The sequence below is a fragment of the Schistocerca cancellata genome, chromosome 11 (genome assembly GCF_023864275.1).
Source record: "Schistocerca cancellata isolate TAMUIC-IGC-003103 chromosome 11, iqSchCanc2.1, whole genome shotgun sequence".
Taxonomy (NCBI): Eukaryota; Metazoa; Arthropoda; class Insecta; order Orthoptera; family Acrididae; genus Schistocerca; species Schistocerca cancellata.
This window is the reverse complement of record NC_064636.1, coordinates 83,637,917-83,652,547: the sequence shown is the minus strand read 5'-3', so window position 1 is coordinate 83,652,547 and position 14,631 is coordinate 83,637,917. Positions and strand designations below refer to the sequence as shown.

The following is a 14,631-nucleotide window of genomic DNA, read 5'->3' as shown; positions in this document are numbered from 1 at the left end:
TGCAGCCACGTCTCGATCCCTGAATCAACAGATGGGGACGTTTGCAAGACAACAACCATCTGCACGAACAGTTCGACGACGTTTGCAGCAGCACGGACTATCAGCTCGGAGACCGTGGCTGCGGTTACCCTCGACGCTGCATCACAGACAGGAGCGCCTGCGGTGGTGTACTCGACGACGAACCTGCGTGCACGAATGGCAAAATGTAATGTTTTCGGATGAATCTAGATTCTGTTTACAGCATCACGATGGTCACATCCGTGTTTGGCGACATCTCGGTGAACGCTCATTGGAAGCGTGTATTCGTCATTGCCATACTGGCGTATCACCCGGCGTGATGGTATGGGGTGCCATTGGTTACACGTCTCGGTCACCTCTTGTTCGCATTGACGGCACTTTGAACAGTGGACGTTCCATTTCAGATGTGTTACGACCCGTGGCTCTATTTTTCATTCGATCCCTGCAAAACCCTACATTTCAGCAGCATAATGCACGGCCGCATGTTGCAGGTCTCTACGGGCCTTTATGGATACAAAAAATGTTCGACTGCTGCCCTGGCCAGCACATTCTCCAGATGTCTCACCAACTGGAAACGTCTGGTCAATGGTGGCCGAGCAACTGGCTCGTCACAATACGCCAGTCACTACTCTCGATGAACTGTGGTATCGTGTTGAAGCTGCATGGGCAGCTGTACCTGTACACGTCATCTGAGATCTGATTGACTCAATGGCCAGGCGTATCAAGGCCGTTATTACGGCTAGAGGTGGTTGTTGTGGGTACTGATTTCTCAGGATCGATGCACCCAAACTGCGTCAAAATGTAAAGTCTGTTCTAGTATAATGTATTTGTCCAATGAATACCCGTTTGAAATGGTTCAAATGGCTCTGAGCACTATGGGACATAACATCTATGGCCATCAGTCCCCTAGAACTTAGAACTACTTAAACCTAACTAACCTAAGGACAGCACACAACACCCAGCCATCACGAGGCAGAGAAAATCCCTGACCCCGCCGGGAATCGAACTCGGGAACCCGGGCGTGGGAAGCGAGAACGCTACCGCACGACCACGAGATGCGAATACCCGTTTATCGTCTGCATTTCTTCTTGGTCTAGCAATTTTAATAGCCAGTAGTGTATTTCGTAACGGCTGTTAAGACATCAGGGAATAGGCAGCCAGATTGGAATCCATCCAGGAAATAACTGAGGACGAAGTAGGCAGTATTTCCTACTCCGAGATGGAACTTTGGAACACGAGAGAAATTCATGGCGTGCCGTATCAAACCAGTCAGAAGACTACTGAGAGAAAAGAGAGAGAGAGAGAGAGAGAGAGAGAGAGAGAGAAAAGCCTGGAATTTCCGCAGTGCCTGTTGCCTAGGACTTAACAAAACAGGCGCTGCAATGTCATATCGCTGTTTTATGACCATGGTCGTACACTGAATCGGTCAGGAAGGAACAGCTGTTTCCACACAGAGCGCTGGTCTGCTGGTGGGTGGGTAAACACTTTGTACTGTCGTCACACGGAGAACGCAGATGCCCGCTCTACTGTAGGCGGAAGTACGCACTGAGGGAGGTAAGCTGTTGGCGTTACGGATTGGGGCAACAGCTGGCGCTCCCACGGAGATCATGCTAATTAGCTGCAAAGCACTGTAGAGAAACCACAAAAGTCAACAGCCGCGCGTCACGCAGAACGTGGAACAAACAACGCATGTGTAGCGACAGGAAAATTGTCCGAAAACGATAACACGGAAAATAAAGCGAAGTCGGCGGTTTTTGCCGAAATAACGTGAAATCTGCGATTTTTACGAGACATCACGAAAATTTGTAATCTTCTTCATAAAAATTGCATTAGTCTGACGGAGGTTTAGTAAGAATCGTAACTGATGGTTGTTGAATGTTAAAACTGCACTCTTCTCAAGACTTTGGTTCGTGTATAATCTTAAACTGAAAGGTTATTTTCCGCGTACTGAACTTTGAAGCTTGGCGAAAACACCGCCGACATTAGCGAACATAACACGGAATCTAAATAAAAAGAAAACCGAATTTGGCAAAAAGATATTAAATTTGACAAAAAAATCACGGAATCAGACGCAAAACACCGAATTTGGCAAAAAAACACCAAATTTGGTAAATAAATATACTGAATTTGGCAAAAAAATAACTGAACTAGGCAAAAAAAGTAACAACGGATTTGGTAAAAAATAACATCCAGTTTGGATGAAAAGTTACACAGGATTTGAGGAAAAAATAGCACCGAATTTGCCAAAACATAACTCCGATTTCAGCAAGAAACAAACAATTTGGCAAAAATAATGCTGAATTTGGCCAAAAATAATACCATGTTTGGCAAAAAATAATACCAAGTTTGGCAAAAATAACACCAGATTTTTTAAAAAACACCGCTCGTCACAGAATTTGGCAAAAAAGTCACCAATTATAGATAAAAAATTTTAAAAAGAATAACGGTAAAGTCACCAAATTTGGCAAAAAAGTCACCAATTTTATCTAAAAAAAATTTGCAGATGATGCCCTCATTTATCGTCTTGTAAAGTCATCAGATGTCCAGAACGAATCTGTATGATGCGAAAAGTGGCAATTGAACCTGAATAAAGAAAAGTGTGAAGTTATTCACATGGGTACTAAAAGAAATCCATTTCAAATACACAATAAGGCACACAAACCTGAAGGCTTTAAATTAGCTATTACTATTATAAGAGGCCTAAATTCGATCACAAAGATAATGTTGTGGGTAGAGCAAACGAAAGACTGCGATTCATTGGCAGAACACTTAGAAGGTGCAACAAATCTACTGAAGATTCTGCTTACACCACGCTTGTCCGCCCTATTCTGGAGTATTGCTGTGGAATGTGGTATCCGCATCAGGCGGGACTGACGGATGACATCGAAAAAGTACAAAGAAGGGCAGCTCGTTTTGCATTATCGTGAAATAGGTGAGATTGTGCCACAGACATGATACGTGATTGGAGTGGCAATCATTAAAACAAAGGCGTTTTTCGTTGCGACGGGATCTTCTCATGGAATTTCAATCAACAGTTTTTTCCTCCGACTGTGGAAACATTCTGTTGGCACCCTCGTACATAGGGAGAAATGATGATCAAGATAAAATAAGAGAAATCAGGGCTCTCACAGAAAAATTTAAGTGCTCGTTTTTCCCGCCCGCAGTTCGAGAGTGGAACGGTAGAGAAACAGCTTGAAGGTGGTTCATTGAACCCTCTGCCAGGCACTTTATTGTGAATAGCAGAGTAATCACGTAGATGTAGATGTAGATGCAGTGACGACTATCGGCCGAGGATGACGTGGCGGTCGGATGGTTCAGATGGGCCTTCCGAGGCGCGGTTGGAGAGAGTTAGATATATTTTTCGGGGGCTCAGACACCAAACAAATAAAACAAAGACGTTTTTTATTTTAAAAATCTGTCATGCAGGCTCTTAGGCTGTAGCGGACGGCTCTCTTTGCAAAGTATCGCACACTGCTTGCAGACCACGCACAGCCCTCCATGAGGATCATGTTTCCCGACGACAGTGGTATTTTTCAGCAAGACAACGCGTCATGTCACTAGGCCGGAGCGTGATGGAGCGGTTAGAGGAACACAGTGGCTGATTCGAACTGACGTACTGGCAGCACCATTTCGCCAGATCTGAACACGATCGAACACATCTAGGATGTGATTGAATGTAGCTCCAAAGCACATCGGCCCCCTCCCCGGAATCTATGCGAATTGGAACACGTATTATGTTCGAGTATAATGACTTTTCTGGAGACTAGAAATCTACTCTGTAGGAATCAGCACGGATTTCGAAAAAGACGATCGTGTGAAAGCCAGCTCGCGCTATACGTCCACGAGACTCAGAGGGCCATAGACAGGCGTTCGATACAGTTCCCCACAGTCGTTTAATGAACAAAGTAAGAGCATATAGACTATCAGACCAATTGTGTGATTGGATTGAAGAGTTCCTACATAACAGAACGCAGCATGTCATTCTCAATGGAGAGAAGTCTTCCGAAGTGAGAGTGATTTCAGGTGTGCCGCAGGGGAGTGTCATAGGACCGATGCTATTCACAATATACATACATGACCTTGTGGATGACATCGGAAATTCACTGAGGCTTTTTGCGGATGATGCTGTGGTATATCGAGAGGTTGTAACAATGGAAATTTGTACTGAAATGCAGGAGGATCTGCAGCGAATTAACGCATGGTGCAGGGAATGGCAATTGAATCTCAATGTACACAAGTGTAATGTGCTGCGAATACATAGAAAGAAAGATCCCTTATCATTTAGCTACAATGTAGCAGGTCAGCACCTGGAAGCAGTTAATTCCATAAATTATCTGGGAGTACGCATTAGGAGTGATTTAAAATGGAATGATCATATAAAACTGATCGTCGGTAAAGCAGATGCCAGACTGAGATTCATTGGAACAATCCTAAGGAAATGCAATCCGAAAACAAAGGAAGTAGGTTACAGTACGCTTGTTCGCCCACTGCTCGAATACTGCTCAGCAGTGTGGGATCCGTACCAGATAGGGTTGATAGAAGATATAGAGAAGATCCAACGGAGAGCAGCGCGCTTCGTTACAGGATCATTTAGTAATCGCGAAAGCGTTACGGAGATGATAGATAAACACCAGTGGAAGACTCTGCAAGAGAGACGCTCAGTAGCTCGGTACGGACTTTTGTTGAAGTTTCGAGAACATACCTTCACCGAGGAGTCAAGCAGTATATTGAAACTTCCTGGCAGATTAAAACTGTGTGCCCGACCGAGACTCGAACTCGGGACCTTTGCCTTTCGCGGACAAGTGCTCTAACATCTGAGCTACCGAAGCATGACTCAAGCCCGGTACTCACAGCTTTACTTCTGCCAGTATCTCGTCTCCTATCTTCCAAACTTTCATGACTGCTACTTCTGCAAGGTTCGCAGGAGAGCTTCTGTAAAGTTAGGAAGGTAGGAGACGAGATACTGGCAGAAGTAACGTTGTGAGTACCGGGCGTGAGTCGTGCTTCGGTAGCTCAGATGGTAGAGCACTTGCCCGCGAAAGGCAAAGGTCGCGAGTTCGAGTCTCGGGCGGGCACACAGTTTTAATCTGCCAGGAAGTTTCATATCAGCGCACACTCCGCTGCAGAGTGAAAATCTCAAGCAGTATATCGCTCCCTCCTACGTATATCTCGCGAAGAGACCGTGAGGATAAAATCAGAGAGATTAGAGCCCACACAGAGGCATACCGACAATATTTCTTTCCACGAACAATACGAGACCGGAATAGAAGCGATAGAGGTACTCTAGGTACCCTCCGCCACACACCGTCAGGCGGCTTGTGGAGTATGGATGCAGATGTAGATGTAGGTGACTTGTGTGTGTGCAGACGTGGTACCAACTCCCTCCATTGACTTACCAATGCGTCATTGCTTCCAAGCCACGACAAGTCGCCGCTAATATCTGTGCCAAATGTGTACATACCGCCTATTAGATATGTGGATCTGCCTGATCAGTGTACGTGCTGAGTGTGTGGTATGTACGGAAGACGTGGTTAAAATACACTCCTGGAAATGGAAAAAAGAACACATTGACACCGGTGTGTCAGACCCACCATACTTGCTCCGGACACTGCGAGAGGGCTGTACAAGCAATGATCACACGCACGGCACAGCGGACACACCAGGAACCGCGGTGTTGGCCGTCGAATGGCGCTAGCTGCGCAGCATTTGTGCACCGCCGCCGTCAGTGTCAGCCAGTTTGCCGTGGCATACGGAGCTCCATCGCAGTCTTTAACACTGGTAGCATGCCGCGACAGCGTGGACGTGAACCGTATGTGCAGTTGACGGACTTTGAGCGAGGGCGTATAGTGGGCATGCGGGAGGCCGGGTGGACGTACCGCCGAATTGCTCAACACGTGGGGCGTGAGGTCTCCACAGTACATCGATGTTGTCGCCAGTGGTCGGCGGAAGGTGCACGTGCCCGTCGACCTGGGACCGGACCGCAGCGACGCACGGATGCACGCCAAGACCGTAGGATCCTACGCAGTGCCGTAGGGGACCGCACCGCCACTTCCCAGCAAATTAGGGACACTGTTGCTCCTGGGGTATCGGCGAGGACCATTCGCAACCGTCTCCACGAAGCTGGGCTACGGTCCCGCACACCGTTAGGCCGTCTTCCGCTCACGCCCCAACATCGTGCAGCCCGCCTCCAGTGGTGTCGCGACAGGCGTGAATGGAGGGACGAATGGAGACGTGTCGTCTTCAGCGATGAGAGTCGCTTCTGCCTCAGTGCCAATGATGGTCGTATGCGTGTTTGGCGCCGTGCAGGTGAGCGCCACAATCAGGACTGCATACGACCGAGGCACACAGGGCCAACACCCGGCATCATGGTGTGGGGAGCGATCTCCTACACTGGCCGTACACCACTGGTGATCGTCGAGGGGACACTGAATAGTGCACGGTACATCCAAACCGTCATCGAACCCATCGTTCTACCATTCCTAGACCGGCAAGGGAACTTGCTGTTCCAACAGGACAATGCACGTCCGCATGTATCCCGTGCCACCCAACGTGCTCTAGAAGGTGTAAGTCAACTACCCTGGCCAGCAAGATCTCCGGATCTGTCCCCCATTGAGCATGTTTGGGACTGGATGAAGCGTCGTCTCACGCGGTCTGCACGTCCAGCACGAACGCTGGTCCAACTGAGGCGCCAGGTGGAAATGGCATGGCAAGCCGTTCCACAGGACTACATCCAGCATCTCTGCGATCGTCTCCATGGGAGAATAGCAGCCTGCATTGCTGCGAAAGGTGGATATACACTGTACTAGTGCCGACATTGTGCATGCTCTGTTGCGTGTGTCTATGTGCCTGTGGTTCTGTCAGTGTGATCATGTGATGTATCTGACCCCAGGAATGTGTCAATAAAGTTTCCCCTTCCTGGGACAATGAATTCACGGTGTTCTTATTTCAATTTCCAGGAGTGTAGAAACTGACAACCATTTCCGTCCGCCCTGCTTTGTTATGTGCACAAGACGAGCCACATAATATGAGATCAGGCTCGCATGTCACAACTTGTTAGGATATCACGGCGCCTGTGCAAGATATTTAATTCTGCAGTGTTGTCGCCGTGCGGCGTGCTTCCGGTAATTACCGTAGCCGACGAGCCCCCCCCCCCCCCCCGCCTCCTCCCCCGCCCCCCCCACCACTTGCCCTGCGCGTGCCGGCAGGTAAGTTTCCTTCAGGACGCGTAGTTTGAGCTCTGTACGGGAAAACGGACGACCAGAAACCACGCTAGAGCAGCCGGCGATAGCGTCGGCTGACGTAACGGCGCTGTTGCGCCCAGCACGCAACTCAACTCCGCACGCACTCCGCAAACTCAGTTTCACCTGGTCACAGGGTGTTGCAAGGCAGAGATGACTTCAGTTTCGGCGGAGAGTTTTAGTATGTGACACAAATATCAATGTGATACCTCCACCTGAGAAAAAGAGGTCGGAGAGACAGCCAACAAAGTGATCCTATAGTGGTTCCGTTTTGACCGGCTGAGGCAGGGAACCATGAAAAGTGGCACATTTAACCTGTCCCCGCCCATTCGTCTTTGTCAAATGTCGTCCAATACTTGATCAAATCTAGGGCCTCGCTGTAGATTTGATCAAAGAAGTCGCTTGTCTTCTGTTCACCGCAATGTGACATGTTACCACATGGAGCGCTAGCATCGCCGCATTCTGTCGTCTGTAGTGTTTTTATAAACATTGCACGTAAATATAATTGATTTGTGGCGACAACTACAAAATTAATAGAGATGTATGAAGCTGATGAGGCGCTTTACGACGTGAGGCACGCTGAATACAAAAACAGATTACGAAGATTGGAGACCTGACCTGACCTAACCCGTCCCTCTCCTGTAGCAAGGAATCGGAGTGTTACAGTGAGCCTGTCTTCTGCAGTTCTTAAGTGAGTATTGTGCTTTGTGATATGAGGATACACTTCACTTAGCACATACAGAAGCGTATGCTCACCCATTCTTAAGTAATTGATGTACGACTTGACGTCCTCCACTATAAGCTCACGTAACAAGTTTTGTTGAATGCTTTTATCATGTCGTCGTAAAACCCACGGCTTTACCCAGGTTTGTTTCCTTTTTTTCCCCGCTTCTCTTCCGCATTTGCACACAGTGCAATTGTGGTACATGCAACTGCTGCGGTTAATAAGTTGTTGTTGTCAGTCATCTTGAACTTTGACGAAAAATTGGATGACAGTGTAATACCCCTTCTAGCGCTACGTCAAAGATCTTTGTCAAATATATTTGACGGAATATTTGGTCACATCTTTGATCAAATCTTTGACAAAGAAATTTGATAGTGTAATACCGGCCTAATGCACGACCGCATGTTGCAAGTCCCGTACGGGCCTTTATGGATACAAAAAATGTTCGACTGCTGCCCTGGCCAGCACATTCTCCAGATCTCTCACCAATTGAAAACGTCTGGTCAATGGTGGCCGAGCAACTGGCTCGTCACAATACGCCAGTCACTACTCTTGATGAACTGTGGTATCGTGTTGAAGCTGCACGGGCAGCTGTACCTGTACACGCCATCCAAGCTCTGTTTGACTCAATGCCCAGGCGTATCAAGGCCGTTATTACGGCCAGAGGTGGTTGTTCTGGGTACTGATTTCTCGGGATCTATGCACCCAAATTGCGTGAAAGTATAATCCACAATAGCCAACAGCCGCGCGTGGGACAAACAATACATGAGTAGCGACAGGAGAACTGTGCGAAAACGATAACGCGGAAAATCGGAAAATAAAGCGAAATCACCGGTTTTTAGCGAAATAAAGTAAAATCGGCGATATTTACGAGACATCACGAAAATTTGTAATCTTGCTTATAAAAATTGCATTAGTCTGACGGAAGTTTACTAAGATTCGTAACTGATAGTTGTTGAATGTTAAAACTGCACTCTTCTCAAGACTTTGCTTCGTGTATAATTTTAAACTGAAAGGTTATTTCCCCCGTACTTGGCGAAAACACCACCGACATTAGTTTCGGCGGAGAGTTTTAGTATGTGACACAAATATCAATGTGATACCTCCACCTGAGAAAAAGAGGTCCTAACAGTCGGAGAGACAGCCAACAAAGTGATCCTATAGTGGTTCCGTTTTGACCGACTGAGGCAGGGAACCATGAAAAGTGGCACATTTAACCTGTTTCCTCCCATTCGTCTAGGGATGCGCCTTTAGTGGCTTGTGCCTGTAATTTTCACCGTTTCGCCACATACTTCCTTGTCAAATTTTTTTCTTTTTTTTTTGTGGCTACCATTCCTGTTACTGATTCTTTGCACTTTTTCCTCCAGTTCTTCGAGGACGCCTTGTAAGTAGTCTGTTTATGTTTTCTTTATGTAAGTAGGCTGTTTATGTTTTCTTATTGGCAATGTTACGTAGCGCTCTGTATGAAAATCACTGGCTGTGCTGTGTGCAGTCTGTGGCTAGTTTGCATTGTTGTCTGCCATTGTAGTGTTCGGCAGCGGCTGCTGGATGTGAACAGCGCGTAGCGTTGCGCAGTTAGAGGTGAGCCGCCAGCAGTGGTGGATGTGAGGAGAGAGATGGCGGAGTTTTGAAATTACATATATTATGACTTTTGATGATATAAAGGTAAATACATTGTTTGTTCTCTATTAAAATCTTTCATTTGCTAACTATCCCTATCAGTAGTTAGTGCCTTCCGTAGTTTGAATCTTTTATTTAGCTGGCAGTAGTGGCGCTCGCTGTATTGCAGTAGGCTCGCTGTATTGCAGTAGTTCGAGTAACGAAGATTTTTGGTGAGGTAAGTGATTTGTGAAAGGTATAGTTTAATGTTTGTCTGGGCCATTCTTTTGTAGGGATTTTTGATAGTCAGATTGCGTTGCGCTAAAATTATTGTGTGTCAGTTTAAGCACAGTCGTGTATAAATGTTCTAAGGGGACGTTTCAGCCTTTATTCGCAATCAGAGATAAGATTCCGGCTGCATACATAAATAACTTCTGGCCTCAGAACCATTTCGTAGGGACCTGTCTTAGAGTTTCGTGAAAGGCATTTGTAGTTCCAAGATCGTGCGCGACATTTTGTTAGAAATTTCTGGTTTACGTATTCGTTCCTTCAATGCTTCCAGTTTGTTTTTAGTGTTCCATATCTCTAAACTAAACTCCGTCCGAAAAAACCTTGGAAGACATAAAGGTACCGACCGGCCGCCATGTCATCCTCAGCTGACAGGCGTCACTGGATGCGGAGATGGAGGGGCATGTGGTCAGCACACCGCTCTCCCGGCCGTATGTCAGTTTACGAGACTGGAGCCGCTAATTCTCAATCAAGTAGCTCCTCAGTTTGCCTCACAAGGGCTGAGTGCACCCCGCTTGGATTTGGATTGTTTTGGGGGAGGAGACCAGACAGCGAGGTCATCGGTCTCATCGGATTAGCGAAGGATGGGGAAGGAAGTCGGTCGTGCAATTTCAAAGGAACCGTCCCGGCATTTGCCTGGATCGATTTGGGAAAATCACGGATAACCTAAATCAGGAAGGCCGGACGCGGGATTGAACCGTCGTCCTCCCGAATCCGAGTCCAGTATGCTAGCCACTGCGCCACCTCGCTCGGTTATTCGTTCCTTCAATGATTCCAGTTTGTTTTTAGTGTCCCGTATCTCTAAACTAAACTCCGTCCGAAAAGGCCTTGGAAGACAAAAAGGTACCGACCGGCCGCCATGTCATCCTCAGCTGACAGGCGTCACTGGATGCGGAGATGGAGGGGCATGTGGTCAGCACGCCGCTCTCCCGGCCTTATTTCAGTTTACGAGACCGGAGCCGCTACTTCTCAATCAGGTAGCTCCTCAGTTTGCCTCACAAGGGCTGAGTGCACCCCGCTTGGATTTGGATTGTTTTGGGGGAGGAGACCAGACAGCGAGGTCATCGGTCTCATCGGATTAGCGAAGGATGGCCGTGCAATTTCAAAGGAACCGTCCTGGCATTTGCCTGGATCGAGTCAGGAAAATCACGGATAACCTAAACCAGGATGGCCGGACGCGGGATTGAACCGTTGTCCTCCCGAATCCGAGTCCAGTATGCTTGCCACTGCGCCACCTCGCTCGCTTATTCGTTCCTTCAATGATTCCAGTTTGTTTTTAGTGTTCCGTATCTCTAAACTAAACTCCGTCCGAAAAGGCCTTGGAAGACAAAAAGGTACCGACCGGCCGCCATGTCATCCTCAGCTGACAGGCGTCACTAGATGCGGAGATGGAGGGTCATGTGGTCAGCACACCCCTCTCCCGGCCGTATGTCAGTTTACGAGAGCGGAGCCGCTACTTCTCAGTCAAGTAGCTCCTCAGTTTGCCTCACAAGGGCTGAGTGCACCCCGCTTGCCAACAGCGCTTGGCACACCGGATGGTCACCCATCCAAGTGCTATCCCAGCCTGACAGCGCTTAACTTCGTTGATCTGACGGGAACTGGTGTTATCACTGCGGCAAGGCCGTTGACAGGGTTCCGTATCTCAGACGACCAAAATGGAACTATTGTACGATAGCTTTGTTGTCCAACTGCTGTCTATCTGCCTTTTCGACTGTCGAAAACCCTTTTTCTCAGGAACGGGTAGCCGTATCAAGCTGAAATTTGTGTCACGTGCTGAGGTCTATTGTCCTTCGGCGGTGTACAACATTTAAGCTTCTAAGTCAGTGGAGTCGAAAGGTACGGCCATTTATGTTACATATTTTCACGCTCGGAAAACTCATTCGTCAAACACACGCCTGTATACATGTCGGACCTGGTGGTAAAACTCGAGGCTGGAAAACGAGAGGTCGCAGGAACGAATCTCAGGCGGACGACAGGTTTTTCAGTCCTCGTTTTAACCTAGGCTTCATCTCTTAGTGATGTGAGGCGTCGCCACAAAGAACATGTGGTTGGGATTCTGTGTTTAACTGTAGGTCCACTTTTCCCACTTGGGTGATGGGGTAAGTTAGGGACATGCAAGCCGACAAAGTGGCGTCCAATAGAAAGACTTCCACCAGGCTATTTACCGACACCAAACTGTTATTATTGTTAGCATATATATATATATATATATATATATATATATATATATATATATATATATATATATATATATATATAGAGAGAGAGAGAGAGAGAGAGAGAGAGAGAGAGAGAGAGAGAGAGAGTTTCGTGTCGATAAAAAGCCTGGTGGCAGTCTATCTATTGGACGCCACTTTGGCGCTGGCAACGAGTTCCACACAACGCTGGTGACTACTTTGAAAGACAGTAACAGCTGCAATATTTATCTCTGTTCTGTCGGTTGTAAGTTCCAACCCTCGAATATATACAGGGAGGTCCATTGATCGTGACCGGGCCAAATATCTCACGAAATAAGCGTCAAATGATAAAACTACAAAGAACGAAACTCGTCTAGCTTGAAGGGGGAAACCAGATGGCGCTATGGTTGGCCTGCTATATGGCGCTGCCATAGGTCAAACAGATATCAACTGCGTTTGTTTTTTAAATAGGAAGCCCCATTTCTTATTACATATTCGTGCAGTAAGTAAAGAAATATGAATGTTTTAGTTGGACCAATTTTTTCCCTTTGTGATAGGTGGCGCTGTAATAGTCACGGTACGTGGTATCACGTAACATTCCGCCAGTGCTGCGGTATTTGCTTCGTGATACGTTACCCGTGTTAAAATGCACCGTTTACCAGTTGCGGAAAAGGTCGATATCGTGTTGATGTTCGGCTATTGTGATCAAAATGCCCAACGGGCGTGTGCTATGTATGCTGATCGGTATCCTGGACGACATCATCCAAGTGTCCAGACCTTTCGCCGGATAGTCACGTTATTTAAGGAAACAGGAAGTGTTCAGCCACATGTGAAACGTCAACCACGACCTGTAACAAATGATGATGCCCAAGGAGGTGTTTTAGATGCTGTCGCGGCTAATCCGCACATCAGTAGCAGACAAATTGCGCGAGAATCGGGAATCTCAAAAACATCGGTGTTGAGAATGCTACATCAACATCGATTGCAGCCGTACCATATTTCTATGCCCCAGGAATTGCATGGCGACGACTTCGAAGGTCGTGTACAGTTCTACCACTGGGCAAAAGAGAAATTACGGGACGATGACAGATTTTTTTGCACGCGTTCTGTTTAGCGATGAAGCGTCATTCACCAACAGCGGTAACGTAAACCGGCATAATATGCACTATTGTGCAACGGAAAATTCACGATGGCTGCGACAAGTGGAATATCAGCGACCTTGGCGAGTTAATGTATGGTGCGGCATTGTGGGAGGAAGGACAATTGGCCCCCAGTTTATTGACGGTAATCTAAATGGTGCAATGTATGCTGATTTCCTACGTAATGTTCTACCGATGTTACTACAAGATGTTTCACTGCATGACGGAATGGCGATGTACTTCCAACATGATGGATGTGCGGCACATAGCTCGCGTGTGGTTGAAGCGGTATTGAATAGCATCTTTCATGACAGGTGTATTGTTAGACGAAGCACCATACCGTGGCCCGCATGGTCACCGGATCTGACGTCCCCGCTTGTCCTTCTGTCGGGAAAGTTGAAGGATATTTGCCATCGTGATCCACCGACAACGCCTGACAACATGCGTCAGTGCATTGTCAATGCATGTGCGAACATTACGGAAGGCGAACTACTCGCTGTTGAGGGGAATGTCGTAACACGTACTGCCGAATGTATTGAGGTTGACGGACATGATTATGAGCATTTATTGCTTTAATGTGGTATTTACAGGTAATCACGCTGTAACAGCATGCGTTCTCAGAAATAATAAGTACACAAAGGTACATTTATCAGATAGGAAAAACCGAAATAAAATGTTCAAACGTACCTACGTTCTGTATTTTAATTTAGAAACCCTACCTGTTACCAACTGTTCGTCTAAAATTGTGAGCCGTATGTCTGTGACCATTACAGCGCCATCCATCACAATGCGAAGAAAGTGGTCCAACTAAAACATGCATATTTCTTTACGTACTACACGAATAAGTAATAAAAATGGCGGTTTCTATTTTAAAAAACGCAGTTGATATCCGTTTGACCTATGGCAGCGCCATCTAGCGGGCCAATCATAGCGCAACCTGGTTTCCCCCTTCAAGTTAGACGTGTTTCGTTCTTTGTAGTGCTTTCGTTTGATGCTTATTTCGTGAGATATTTGGCCCGGTCACTATCAATGGACCACCTTGTATACAGGGTGAGTCACCTAACGTTACCGCTAGATATATTTCGTAAACCACATCAAATACTGACGAACCGATTCCACAGACCGAACGTGAGGAGAGGGGCTAGTGTAATTGTTTCATACAAACCATACAAAAATGCACGGAAGTATGTTTTTTAACACAAACCTACGTTTTTTTAAATGGTACCACGTTAGTTTTGTTAGCACATCTGAACATATAAACAAATACGTAATCAGTGCCGTTTGTTGCATTGTAAAATGTTAATTACATCCGGAGATATTGTAACCTAAAGTTGACGCTTGAAACCTCCGACGTTCAGTTGCATGTTGTAACAAACACGGGCATAAACTGGCCAGCCCGTTCTCCTGATCTTACACCTCTGGACTTCTTTCTGTGGGGTACGTTGAAG

The 14,631-nt window shown here is 46.8% G+C and overlaps 1 pseudogene; it reads right to left on the bottom strand.

The window, feature by feature from the left end:
- Positions 1-11,378: 11,378 nt before the first annotated feature.
- On the bottom strand, positions 11,379-11,496 carry LOC126109009 (5S ribosomal RNA; annotated as a pseudogene).
- Between the last annotated feature and the right edge of the window lie 3,135 nt (positions 11,497-14,631).